This window comes from Musca autumnalis, unplaced genomic scaffold, assembly GCF_047663935.1.
Source record: "Musca autumnalis isolate F117 unplaced genomic scaffold, ASM4766393v1 scaffold_1, whole genome shotgun sequence".
NCBI classification, from domain to species: domain Eukaryota; kingdom Metazoa; phylum Arthropoda; class Insecta; order Diptera; family Muscidae; genus Musca; species Musca autumnalis.
In genome coordinates this window covers 118,007,881-118,022,510 of record NW_027411644.1, presented here as the reverse complement: position 1 = coordinate 118,022,510, position 14,630 = coordinate 118,007,881, and the positions used below count along the sequence as shown (strand labels likewise).

Genomic DNA, 14,630 nt, shown 5'->3' with positions numbered 1-14,630 from the left:
CTCTGTATCTGCTAAATCAAGTACACACAATGAAATTGAAATTTGAAATCCAGTGCCTTTCTTAATTCTGGTTATATGTAAACGAACTAAAATTGGCTGAGTTATGTGTACGATAACACCCGATCTGGGCCAATCTTTGCATATCATAATGTTTGTACATAGACAGGGTTCGAAAATGAACCACTCAAAATAGTACCTCCCTTACATACGTTCTAAATTTTGGTCCTAAATTCTGTTAAGGAACCTTCTGTAATTGTTTTGAAGTTTTTACCAAAAGAAATAGGGCTTTAACGTGCAGTTTTAATCCTGCCAAATCAAACTTAGGCCTGTTCCGCACTTCACGCCTAATTCTAGAAAGATTAAAAATAGATCCGGGTGAAAAATAGATAGTCGTGATGTCTTTTCTAACTAGAGATTGTATATGCCGAGCTGCAATGCAATTCAAGGAGATGCATTTCCTCCTACTGGGCGCGTCATCCCGGGTGGTAGATGGGAAGAGGGTTTTCGGGACATTGGAATCAGAACTGTCTGAGGGTAGCCTCCGACAGACTTAATCTAACATGTATCTTCAACCTTGGGGATCTCTTTAACTCTCAGTTTGCTGGATTTAAAGAAATGGAATCTAAAGAAGAGTACATAATAGGTATATAATAGATGTCTGCTCCTCTGCACTCTGCGGATCCTTCGGATCCCCCGTGGACCAGAAATGGATCAGGATAGTTCCCATAAAATAAACAACTACAATAAAGCAGAAAAATAAACGGAATAAAGCTTCGGTAAAGGAACTTAATAACCCAGTAACGGCGGCAAGCGTTGGTGAGACCACAAGTCATGTGTCGTCGAGATCAAGCGATTGTGATCCGGCTGTTTTTGGTGTGTATGCCTTGGCACCTATAGCCGTACATAACTGCTTACAAGTGCACCAAATATTAAAAATAGGAAAGATGACGAACCGACAATCTCAAAGGACAACGATATAGCCAAGATTGGTGCAAACCGGTCTACGGCACTCAGGAACGAAGTTATTTGCGGGGACGACATTCACGGGTCTCTTAAAACTATTGAAGATGGCTTAGAACAACAAAACAGGGAACTCCTCGAACAATTGGAAAGACTTATTCCAAAAGAGCAGAACCAGGACATACCCCCGGAGGACATGCTTGCTGCTCAATCTGACCCTAACTGAAGTCGAACTGGACTCAACGGTGATCTCGGCCAAGTCTACCAGGGAAGATGATCAATGGCCGATGATGGGTAATCCACGGAGACTTCAACACTGGCCAATGACCCAAGGACAGTTCTGCCAGAAAAGTCAAAGATACAAAGCACTATCAAAGTGCTGTTGTATATCTTCTCAAATTCGTGGGTACATAATTTGCATACTGAGAAGGAGGTCTTCTTTATCAGAAACAAAGAATTTTCGAGAGGAGGACAAGATCTTCCATCCAGCCCCTTTAGTTGCACAAGGCAATAAAGTAGAATTGACGAAACCTACTACCCCAAGCAGAAAAGGCGGAGTTAATCTCTGCTCTGAAGCCGAAGAATGTAATGAAAAAGTCTAAAGAGCCCCTTTACCAAATGACATCCGTAAAGTAGAAAAATTGACGAAGGCAAAGGTAAAGCGGGGGAAAATCAGGTTTAGGAATTTCCAACCTTCGCCGAAGACAATGGTGGTCAAGTTGTCATCCCATCGACCTCCTATGCAGCTGTCCTAGTCCAGAAAGCCAAGGAGAATAGGCCCAGTACCTCTGCCACGGTTTGAACGCTGGCACGGACTGATAGTCCCCACCATACCGCACTCACAGCCTGTGGTTGTGAAGAAGATACGATTTTTTGAAGAGCAGTAGCCTGCTGAGAAGAAGAAGTTTGTCGATGACGATCAAAAGATAATGGGAAGACACCACTGAAGATATTATTCTTCAGGCAATTTTAAGAATGTTAATTTGAAAGAGAATATTGTTGTTGAAGCAGCACAGGTTTGATGCTAGGCTGGCAGCCGCTGGCCGAAACAATTTTGGTTTCTGCTCTATCCGATACAAAGAGCCCGCTGTCGTGGGATTGAGAAAGAGAACATGTTTCGAGTTAGTGAGTTGTTCAGCAGCCAGAAATATTTAAATGTCGGGCAAAGTTTAGGTTATCATAAACCAAACTTAGGGCAATACAGTTGTTCCGTAGTTGAATGCTTCGATTTCCCACTTGGAGGGAAATGCACTCGAAAAATCAAAGCCTTCATATCCCGATATCCATATAAAGGGTCCCAATATTTGAATATTTGTATGAGAAACTGTAATTCGGGGATACAGGCTCTCCATTAAAATATATTGTTGTAATTGGTACCACGAGGACTACACTTTACGTTGTCTTGTTCTGGTTCCTCTGTGCACGAACTCAAAAATTCTGCAGCCTGGATCGGCGGCTTCCATAAAAATCGAGAGACAGACGAGTGGTTTTAGCTGGGTAATTAAATAGATACAAGCGCATCATGTGATACTAGTCTACATAAAGGGAATATGTTTGGTATCGTGCTGTCAATTCAGGTCGAATACGGATTGAGGTGTCCACTATCATAACTGTGGCAAAATCACTCGCGTTTGCTGCGTTTGCGATTAGTGTACACTATATCCTTTTTCTGCATGCACAATTGCATCTCTCTTTCCGGATCATGAAGATCTTTCCTGACATGCCATGGCGGGGGAAGCATGTCCACAAGATTGCGGGAGAGATGCTCGTGACGATAGCAGCTGATGAATTGGCAGAATATTTGACCCCTTATTAACGTGGTTCTCTGGTATCATAAGGGGCAACCTGTAGCAGTTTGAATATACTTCCATTGTATAGAGCTGCAAAATATACCACGAGACGTCACCATGATTTCATCGTCAGCACCCTAAGAACTGCCGGCCAGCGACCTGAGGACCTTGTTTCTACATCTGATCTTATCGCAAAAAGAAGTGCCTCGCGGGCACGTGTCTTGGGGTAGTTGGTAATCGGAATCAGGACACCATGTTCAGGAAAAGCCTCATGTAAGCAAATTTGTGATATACAAAGTTTGAACCATTTATATGACAGGGTTGGCAATGATGGCATGTTAATCTTAATGCTGCTTTACATCTAACAGATTCTATAAAATAATTGTCATTTAAGTTGTCAATTCCATAGAATTTCTGTCAAATAATTGAAGAACTTGCCAGAAGTACTTGTTTGAGGACCAAGTGTAAATCAGACCTAAACACAAGTGGAATCTTAAACTTAAACAAGTGCAATATTAAATATTAATTGATCTACTCATACAAAACATGAAACCTACCTGCCCCATGTACAAAAATCGGGTTAAGCCATTTCAACTGAGCCGAAAACACCTATTCACATTGAAAGATCCATTACCGGCTAACATAATAACCTTTCCAAGTCGGATTTTCACTAAACTAGAGTTAAGCATACATTAACTTGTCCAAATATCCCATGTTTTTGGGAAACGTCCTAAGTCCCAAATAGTGAATAGTACTCTTACTGGACCCCTATATACAACTCCTCCATTATTTTTGTAAATAGACGTGGCAACCCTATTTTAGGTATTGTACAATTCCAACCTATAGCAACACAACTAAAGCAAATGTGAAAGAAGAAGATAAACTACAGAATAAAATTTATAAAAAAATTAGTAATAAAATAAAAAGAGTACAAATATTCAATTCAGAAGGGACTTACACATTCAAATCATTACAGCAAAAGTGTGTTTAGCAAAGACGAATGGAAGAAGGAGTACTCCACCATAACATGAATGCAACATAAGCAAATGCAAGGTGGATAATTTTCTATGTTTGTTTTATATTCCGTGATAATTTGCAATGGTGCTTTAGACAATTTTTTTTGTTTTCTTTTTTATATTTGTTGTTACTGCTGCATCATTTAATATTATTTTTCTCAGTGCTTCTTTTTTCACTTGCGTATACTACTTTTTTAGTTGAGAGAGAAGGGTTTCTTTCATTTCATTTGTTTGTTTCGTTGTTATTTTTCTTTCAATGTATTTCTTTTTTGTTACTTCTTGTTTTGTTTTCTTTTGTTTTTAACGTTCGTTTATACCTTTAACATTTTTTGCACACACACACACATACACGAAATCATTTGTTATACACTCAGGAGGTCTTTGTCTTGTTTACGTTTAGTCGCTGTGAATTAGAAAGAGATGACAATAGTGCGATGGTTATAATAGATTAAAGTGAAAAATGGATGGAATGAGAACATGGCAAAATAAATGTGTTTTCGTTGTTGCTTTTTTCTTCTGTTTTTCGTTTCACTTTAATCTATTACAACTTTTAATGCCGATTTCTTGTTAATGTTTGAAGTTATTGTTGTTTTTGTTGTTGTTATCTGGTGGAAATGGAAATGCCCAACAGAAAAAGACAACAAAACTTGTTTCGCGGCCGCTGCTGCATTAAATGCACATTACATTTGCAGAATAGCACGTTATTATTATTTATTGACGTTGTTGTTAGTGCTATAATCTACTTTTTTATTTACACAGAAGATTGTTTTTTAATAACAATCAATACAGCAGGCCAAATAATCCACAATCATGGTATAATGGGCAATAGTTCAAAGGGTGAAACCGCTACGCTAGGACGGGTCGCTTCTTTTGGGATGACAAAAACAACATGCAGGAGTTCTAACGCCGTCCCAATGTGGCACCAATTCTGTGTGTGTTTGACTGGAAGGTGGCGACCTACCGACACGATGACGTTCACAAGGAGGCAACAAGGAACGACGATGAGAGTGAGCTACAGACAATTAATATACACAAATTTATGGATACATGAATTACTCAATTGGTTTTTATCAACATTTTCTTTTTTTCTTCTGAAATTAAAATAGCCAAGAAACACTGTAGACAATTAAATTCAATTTGCGTCCACTACTTTGGTCATTAGTTGGTATTTTAGTAAAAAAGTGAATATTTTGTATCCATATTTCCACTGAATTTTGTTCTACACTTTATTCGCCCATGGAACTCTGCCTGCCAGCCAACGTAGTTTCCACTTAAACACAAACGCTGAAACAGCTCTGATTAGCCACTTTTCTCTATTACACAATTATTTTTTTACAATTTTAATATTTTTTATTTTCTATATCTAAATATCCACTGAATGCACGAACCGTTTGCGGATTTAGTTGACTTTAGCAACCATCTACACTGGCTAGCTTCGCTTTCGGACACGAATATAAGTTGTTGCCTTGCGACAAATGAAAATTCGCTTTGGTTTTTCCTCTGCTGAATTTTACAGCGCAATTATGCAATTTGTAAATAAACTTTTATTGGATTTGTTAGGCATAGGCTTTTGCTTGAACTTTATCACTTATTTTTCACTTTTCTTAATGTATTTTATTGAAAATTTTAATTAATTTTGCACAACGACAAATGACTCCATTTTAGTGAGCTTCGCGTTACACACAAACAACCTATTATTTGACTCTGTCTGTCAAAAAAATCGACACGAGTGTGAGTGAGACAACCATATTATATTGACGGAAGTAGTTACCCGAAGCAGTTTGGTTACTTGAAATAATGACCCACCTTCAATGAGGACGGAAAAGTTGTAAGAACAAGAAATTGTGCCAAGCTAAATTAATCAAATTAAAAAAAAAACACAAATGCAAGGAGTTTTGGTTTTGGGACGTACACAAATATTTCACAAAACAACGATCTCTGTGCGTCCGTATTACCCAAATACGTTGAGTTCCAAATCACATTTAAAACACAAAATCCGCGACCGAAACTTACTTAAATGTTTTCATTCGTAAAACAAATAATTTTCCTTTGCAATGAATTGTATTTCTTGTTTTGTTGGGCTTTTGTTTTTAAAATACAAAACACACACACATACAAACAATAACGTTCTGTCAAAGTTAAACTTTTTCAACTTACAAAAAATATACGCTCGACGTATTTCGGTAGTTTTCATAAGAATACATGTGTTCTACTTTTTTCACCACACACGCCCTGGGTATACGTCCGTATATAGGTATGGGCCTTAAATTTCTATTAATTTTTGGTCTGTACCAGTACTGCAAGAATCTACTAATTTCTACTATTTTTTTTTTTCGATAACATAGAGGAAACATGTTATCGTAATAACAAATAGTAGCTTCTTGCAGGTTCTGGAAAAGACCTCATGTTTTCACACACAGTAGGGTTAACAAATTTTTGACATTTTTGTAAATATAAGTGAGATAATAGGTGTGTACGATAACTTTCCCAGCAATAATTACTCAGTCAGTTCCAGCAACCTCTCTTAGTGAATTTTACTCTCTCAATCAAGAAAAATTGCAGAAAGTTATCGAACAGCATTTTGCAAAAACTTGCAAGAAAGTCAGCTGTTTCCGAAAATGTATGACATTTGTTTTTGTTTCTTTTGATATTTTAAACCAAACGGAACAAAAACATAATTTTTAAAATTGCAGTTTACTTATTTAATGCTTTAATCCTATCCACAACGCTTTAGAATCTAAAAAAATGTGCAATTGTGAAATTTTCTTGGTCAAAAATGTTAACATTTCGAGTTGTTTACATTGAACAGATGATTAGAAGTCAGCTGATCCGACTTGCAAATTTTTGCGGGACAAATTTTCCCAGCAAAAATTTGCAAGTTCTCAGTCACAAAACTCTCCAAAAATCTCTCCAAACTCGCTCTCTTTTGCTGGATAATTTTGTTATCGTACAGCATTCAGTAAAAATTTGTACGAATTTGTACAAATTATTGGGTTATCGTACACACCTAATAATTGAAATGTGTTGAAAACAAAAGATCATGAACAATAACAAAATATGTGAATGGAAAACAAAAATAAAAAATCGATGATTTTCATTCATAATTTCAAACTGTTTTTTCAGTTGTCTGGGCGCCTACGTCACATAGGCAAGTTTTGGGTTTTTGACAATCAACATATATGGTCTGTTCCAGAACATGCAAGAAGCTACTATTTTTTACAACGATAAATTTGTTTTATGTTATCGGTAAAAATAGTAAAAATTAGTAGATTCTTGCAGTTCTGGAACAGAGCAATAAACACAACTGTCCTGTCATCTGTAAACCCAGAGTAAAGGGCTGTTTACACCATCTATCAATGTCATATGAGCTGCCATTTCTTTCACCCATTCGACATTCTCTATGTTTGTCAAAATTGACGTCATCCATACAACTTTCAATTTGTGCGTTCATACCTGCAAGTGTTATTTTCGTATGACATAACCTAAAAATATAAAAACAGCTGTTTTTGTCATTGTTTACATTTATTGTTGAGTTGCAATTTTGCGCAAATTTTAATTTTGGTTGAAGGAAACTGAATTGGTAGAATTGGTGTTTGGAGTTATAGAGGCATTTATGTTTTTGCCACCAAACAATCATTTCAAAGACTGCTTCTTTCGACCAATCGATCTGAAAGTAACATTATAAACGCCATTTATTTACTTTACTGAATATTTAAATATACATACCTTTCCATTTTCTTTTTTAAAAGATTTTGTTTTTCATTTTTTGTTTGAGAATGTCAGAAAACAGCTGATAAATTTATGTTTACATACGAGAATGCCGTATCAAATAGAGCGCTCCCTAAATGAAAAATTTACATATGAGTTGCCAAATCATTTTGATAGATGAAAATTTTCATAGTGGTTACACTATGTGTACAACATTCGCAGGTAGAAAATTTGGCATCTCATACGACATTGATAGATGGTGTAAACAACCCTTAAATGAAATGTTATGCTTGGTTTACATGAACGAAGTCCACTCGATTTCAACTGTCAATTCCATTGGTTAATGCTTGGTTTACATTCGGCGTCGTTTCGTGATTTCGAAGGCTTTTTGTGATTTTTAGTTCTGGAACAGAGCTTAAATTTATCATGATTTCGCGTACAAAAATGATTTACCAAATAATTTACATTTAACCATTTCTTCATTTCGCAATAAATTACTTGTTTTATTCCAAGAATCACCGTAAATTTGTGGTACCACAATTGTCTTTGTTGGGAGTGCTTTTCTATTATTTTACCTTTATATAACCCCGATATGGGGTATAATTGGGAGTAGTTATTCCAATATGAAGTATTATTCGTGTATAATTTTTTTTTTTTTTAGGAGTAGTTCTCTCCTGGGAGTTATTTTCCATATATTACTTTTTAGTCTTCATTTAGATTATTAATTTAGATTTTACATATATAATTATACCAATACAACTGTATATTTTCAAAGCTATGCATATTGTAATAAGTTATTGGCCCTCAGGCTTATCATTACAAAATGAAGAAATAAAATAAAATAAAAAAAAATGAAATCATCTGATTTCGCGATTTCAGCGAAATCAACATTGAAATCACAGTACTCGTGACATACAACCCTGTTTTTGCCTGAAAAAGTACCAAAAGTTGCAACACTTTTCACGTATCACAACAAACAATGTATATTTTCAATTGGTGCGACAAACAATTTTAGTATCAAAATTTGTAAACAATATGAAAAATATATTAAATTACATTCTTATGCCAAGTTTACACTTGCGCCCCAAAATCCACTGGATTTCACGAAATCCTGAAATACACCCCGTTGTTTACACTTATTTTTTGTTGATTTCAAACATATCACAATGATCAAGGTGGATGCATATACGCAGCTGATCGAACATGAATTTTCAAAACAAGTTGTTGTAAATTGAATTATTCATCAAAAATATACGACAATATAGAACTTTACAACTTTATTTGGAAAATTATAGTAAAATTATCTATATATCGTATTAAATACTAACAAATGAAAAAATAAAAAAATTATTTTCTCGTTGAGACATCATAATAATAAATTTTGATAGATAAAAATTGTGCTCAGAACCTGCACAATATTAGTACTTGCAGTAGTTTTCCGTTTAGTTCTAAAATGCGGTCCCATACTCCGAAATCTTGCAAGACTTGCACTTCTCTTTAAACAAAATTAGCGCCGAATAACACCCTCTTCTCCTGTTTTCTGCCATACAATATTAGCCTAGTAGAAATTAGCAGCCAGCATGTTCATTGGCATCTAATATGATAGCTGATACGTTGATTTTGACATTTATGCTAGAGTTTTCGCAATTTCCGTAATATTTCCGATCCCGTATTTTTTAAAAAATTTGTATGGGGAAGCAATTTTTGACAATTCGCTCTTTTTTTCTAACATTACCATTAAAAAGTACGGGAACACAATGAAAAATAGCATTGTAACAAAGTAATTTAATATTTTTTTCACATTGTTTACAAATTTTGATACTAAAATTTTTTGTTGCAGCAATTGACCATCTACCTTGTTTATTGTGATACGTGAAAAGTGTTGCAACTTTTGGTACTTTTTTAGGCAAAAACAGGGTTGTATATCATTTGTACTGTGATTTCGATGTTGATTTCGCTGAAATCACGAAATGAGATGATTTCATTTTTGTATGCGAAATCATGATAAATTTTGCTTGATTCCCCGCGAAATCACGAAACGCCTTCGAAATCACGAAACGACGCCGAATGTAAACCAAGCATTACATTGCTATTTTTTATTGTTTTCCCGTACTTTTTTAATGGTAATGTTTTAAAAAAATCGGGAACGGAAAAATGACGGAAATTGCATAAACTCCAGCAGAAACGTCAAAATCAAAATATCAGCCATCGTATTCAGATGCCAATAAACCAGCTGATAGTTTCTACTAGTCCAAATTTAAAAAAAAAAAAAAAAACGAAAAAAGAGTTTAAAGAGAATTGCAAGTCTTTCTAGATTACGAAAATTCATGTTCGATCAGCTGCGCATATGCATCTACATTGATTATTATTATATGTTTGAAATCAACCAAAAAATAAATGTAAACACCGGGGTGTATTCCAGGAATCCGTGAAATCCAGTGGATTTTGGAGCGCAAGTGTAAACTTGGCACAAACGTCAAATGAAATCCAATGTACTTTTTGAAAAAGGAAAGCCGACGATACTAACCCACACAATCACCACTGTGTGACATGCATGTTTCGCCTTTGGTTTAGGAAGGCTCCTCAGACACATCGACTGTGGGGCGGCTTCGCTATCCTCTAACTTATTTCCTCTTTCAAATGCAAGTTGTTTTTTTACAAAGTTGAATTTTTTGTTCAAATCTTTGTATGGCTTTCATGACAAACGCTTAGCGTAGCCTTTGAAAGTTATGAGTTTGGTTCTGAACACTAACACGCCGTGACAACACTTTTTTCCATGTGTTTTTCAAGGACGTGGGTTCGAACCCCAGCCTGGCTCAAGCTGATTTTTATTTTTATTTGAAAATTTTGAAAGAGGTCAGTAAGCTCGTCTCTAACGAGAAATTAATTAAAATGACCTTCGCCTAACAGGCAAAATTTTCAAATAAAAATCCAATGTACTTCAGATGAGATTTCATTTGACGTTTGAGCAATGCAATTGACAGTTTAAATCGAGTGGATTTCGTAAATGTAACCCTAACATCAGAGTACATTAAAAAACCGCTTGTTATCACAAAGCAACTGACATTTCGGAAGTCAGCCCTTTATTAGCCTAAAGAGTTGGTAATACCCCGTTTATATATAACCGGATTTAACAAACCGACTGGCTTTTAAATGTCAATTGCATTGCTTATATTTCAAACAAATCCTCATAAAGAAAGTTAACCCTGCAAAAAGCTCTAATGTAAATAGCATATAATATGTCAAATCACTTGCACTCATGTTTGGCATTGAACATTTGTTGGGTATCGGTCAACTCCCTCGGTTAGCTCCCCCACAAAATTTCAAAATATTAATGACATGACTCGTATTGTTCGCGCTCCTATAACGGTACATTATTTTCAAGGCAAGCCCATAAAAATGGTAACAAATGGTAAAAATGGTAACCTCAGGTTAGTAAAGGAACACAGCTATTTATGGGTTATGTCCATGGCACAATAATACAGGTACTACACCGAAAAGAGCTGATTATCATTCTAGTTGTAAGGCGGAAAATTAAATTTGCTTTGAAACACAAAGTTGACTTTAATCAACCAAGACAAATAGTACGTTTATATATAACCGGATTTAACAAACCCACTGGGTTTTAAATGTCAATTCTATTACATATACGTCAAACAAATCCGCATAAAGAAGGTTAACCCTGCAAAAGACTATAATATTGTTACGGAATTAGGTTTAACTAATCTCCGTGTAGACGTTGTTTTATTTCCCGATACGATTTGCACCAAATAAAACAGGGTTCGTTTCAGATTACGTTTCTACAATGCTTTATTTAATTTATCACACTTATTCGGAGCTGACTGTTATAGCTACGTACACAGCTTTACTTTACTTCTTTACTAGTCGATGTTTACACTTCGGTATAAAATTCACAACTACTGCGTCATTGCCATTTCCCCGGTATTTATACCCCAAAGTCTCCCAGTTCTAGAGTCCTCCAGAACACATATGGCAACATCTCGAATCTGTGCAGCGAACACACAGACGCACATTCGCACTAAGCGAACAACCATACTCACATACATACATGGGGGAATACAATTGGACGACAAGCACAGTAATGACGTAACTACAACAACAAACAAGTGCAATAAAGAAGTAACAAACTAAACAATAATTACATGATTGTGGCAAAACAAAACAAAAGCACATTAATGAAAGGTAAAGAACATATAGAATAATGAAGATAATTCTACATGATAACTGTTGTTGCTTAAATAAAGTAACTGCGTAATAAAACTTTACGTTACAATTCAAATTTTTAAATTAACGGAAATTAAACTAAATTAACTTAAACCTATCAGTTCCATTCGTAACATTGCCTCCCGCTTAAGGCTGTTCGTCCCGAATAGGCACAGTTCCCTCTCTGTGGTATGGGCATTGGTAACACTGCCTCCCGCTTAAGCCTGTTCCTCATGACCTGGCACAGTTCTCGTTCCATAGCGTGCCAACCATTCTAGATGTACCACCTTCATCTTTGATCTAGGGCTGTCGCTCTTCTGTATGCGATACACGACGTCATTTATTTTCGTGACTACCTTGTAGGGGCCTTCCCAGTGCGTTTGTAATTTGGGGCATAGTCCTTTTTTCCGTTGTGGGTTAAACAATAGTACCAGTTGCCCTTCTTGGAACCCATCAGTATTTGCCGCTCGATCGTACCTCGCCTTCATGCGGTTGCTGACCATTTTTATCCGATGGCGTACTGCATCGTGGACTTCACTGAAAGAGTTTGGACTGTTTTCATCGTTATCAGTTTCGGGGTTTGGTGTGGCACCGAAGATCAAGTCACCAGGCAGCTTTAATTCATTCCCGAACAAAATCCTGGCTGGGGTTCGAGATGTGGAGTCATGAATGGCCGACCTATAGGCTAGTAGGAATTTTGGAATATGCTCATCCCAGTCTCTTTGGCCTCTATCTACCATCTTTCGTAGATGCTCTTCCAGGGTGCGATTAAATCTTTCCACCATGCCATCTGATTGTGGATGCAGGGGCGTTGTCCTCGTTTTCTTGATTCCGTAGGTGTCACACATTTCTTTGAAGATCGCTGACTCAAAATTTCTTCCTTGATCGGAATGAACCTCGGATGGGACACCATAGCGGCAAATCCAATTCTTGCTGAACACATCCACTATTGTCTTGGCTTCCTGGTTGGGAATGGCATAAACCTCTGGCCATTTGCTGAAGTAATCCATGACCACTAAGACATACCGGTTCCCAGAGTCGCTTATGGGAAACGGTCCAGCCACATCCATTGCGATTCTTTCAAATGGTGCTCCTGAATTATACTGTTGCATGTGGCCTCGGCTCTTCCGGGTTGGACCTTTAGCTCTTATACATCTCTCACAATTGGCAATCCAGTCTGCAATGGATTTCTGACAGCCGACCCAGTAGAACCTCTGCTTTATCTTTTCAGCAGTCTTTGTTACACCAAGGTGTCCTCCACTTGGACCATCGTGAAACTCTGACAAGACATCTTTTATTTTGGAGTCTGGTACGACAATCAAGTTACGGTGAGTTTTTCCATCGTCGCTCTCCCACTTACGATGTAGGCACCCATCTATTAGAAGTAGACTGTTCCACTGGGCCCAATAAGATTTCAAAAGGGGGCTTTCGGGCGCTATTTCTTTGCGACTAGGGCGTTCGCCCATTTCCATAGCAGAAATTATTTTGCCTAGGGTGCGATCTTTCCTTTGCTCCGCCGACCAATCCTCGCCGGACTCAACCTGCAGCAGCCGGACATCGACGATACTTGCTTTGATTTCAGCCTTCGAGCAATGTCTACATTCAATTTTGCATGGCCGACGAGACAGGGCATCAGCATTACCGTGTTTTCCGCCTTTTCTGTGCTCGATACTTAGGTCATAACTCTGAAGCCTCTCGATCCAACGGGCCAATTGACCTTCCGGGTTCTTAAACTGGAGCAGCCATCGCAGAGCGGAATGATCGGTTCTTAGCAGGAAGTGCTGTCCATACAGGTATTTGTGATAGTGTTTGATGCTCTCCACAACTGCCAGCAGCTCTCTCCTCGTCACACAGTAATTCCTCTCAGGCTGTGACAATGTTCGGCTGTAGTACCCGATGACTTTTTCTTGGCCGTCTATTTCCTGGGAAAGGACACCACCGATCCCGTATGCACTGGCGTCAGTGTCCAACACAAACTTACCACCGGGTACAGGGTACGCCAAAAGAGGAGCTTTGCAGAGCATGTCTTTGAGTTTTTGGAATGCCTCTTCCTGGTCGTTGCTCCATAGAAATTTCTGCCCTTTTTGAGTCAGTCGGTGTAAGCTTGCGGCAATGTTGGCAAAATTGGGGACAAACCGACGGTAATAGGTGCAGAGACCCAGAAAGCTTCGCAGCTCATGGAGGTTTCGAGGCTGCGGCCAGTCTCTGACGGCTTTAATCTTCTCGCTATCCGTCGATATGCCCTCCGTCGTCACACCAGGAACTTCACCTCTCGCTGGAAGAGGTTACACTTCTTCGGGTTAAGTTTTAGACCCGAAGACGATAGCTGCTGGAGTACATTCCTTAAATTCGTGAGGTGTTCGTCGAAGGTCTGTCCCATGACTATGATGTCATCCAAGTATATAAGGCACGACTTCCACTGCAACCCTTTCAGCACCCGCTCCATCAGCCTTTCAAAGGTGGCCGGGGCGTTGCAGAGCCCGAATGACATGACATTAAATTGCCAGAGACCGCCGTTAACGCCAAACGCTGTCTTTTCCTTATCTTTTTCGGCTATCTCTACCTGCCAGTAACCACTCTGCAGATCGAGGGTAGAGAACCATGACGTCCCGGCTAAGGTGTCTAGTGTGTCATCGATTCTTGGGAGCGGGTAGCTATCTTTCTTGGTGACATCATTTAGTTTTCTGTAATCCACACAAAATCTGGTACTTCCATCTTTCTTCTTGACCAGTACTACTGGGGAACACCAGGGACTCGACGACGGTTCGATCACACCACTCTCCTCCATTTCGCTTATCAACTTCTGGACTTCGCCCCTTTTTGCCAGGGGAACGCTTCTTGGGGTTTTTTTATTAATCTTGCGTCTGCTGTGTTTATTTCATGTTTCACCACCGATGTTCTTCCTTGACGCCCTTTTGTAGACGCAAAGGTA

The 14,630-nt window shown here is 38.0% G+C and overlaps 1 protein-coding gene across 22 annotated transcripts in view; it reads right to left on the bottom strand.

Annotated features, from left to right (window-relative positions):
* osa (trithorax group protein osa) overlaps positions 1-5,499 on the bottom strand; it is a 183,120-nt gene extending 177,621 nt beyond the window's left edge. For 16 of the 22 annotated variants that reach the window (XM_073990048.1, XM_073990192.1, XM_073990116.1 and 13 more), the window contains exons 1-2: positions 5,155-5,499; positions 3,709-4,169 (exon numbers count right to left, since the gene is read on the bottom strand). The gene's annotated coding sequence lies outside the window, so the exon portion shown is untranslated. Of the gene's footprint in view, positions 1-3,708; positions 4,170-4,521 lie in introns of all 22 variants that reach the window. The other 6 variants (XM_073990065.1, XM_073990136.1, XM_073990097.1 and 3 more) reach the window with 4 other exon arrangements.
* Positions 5,500-14,630: the final 9,131 nt, after the last annotated feature.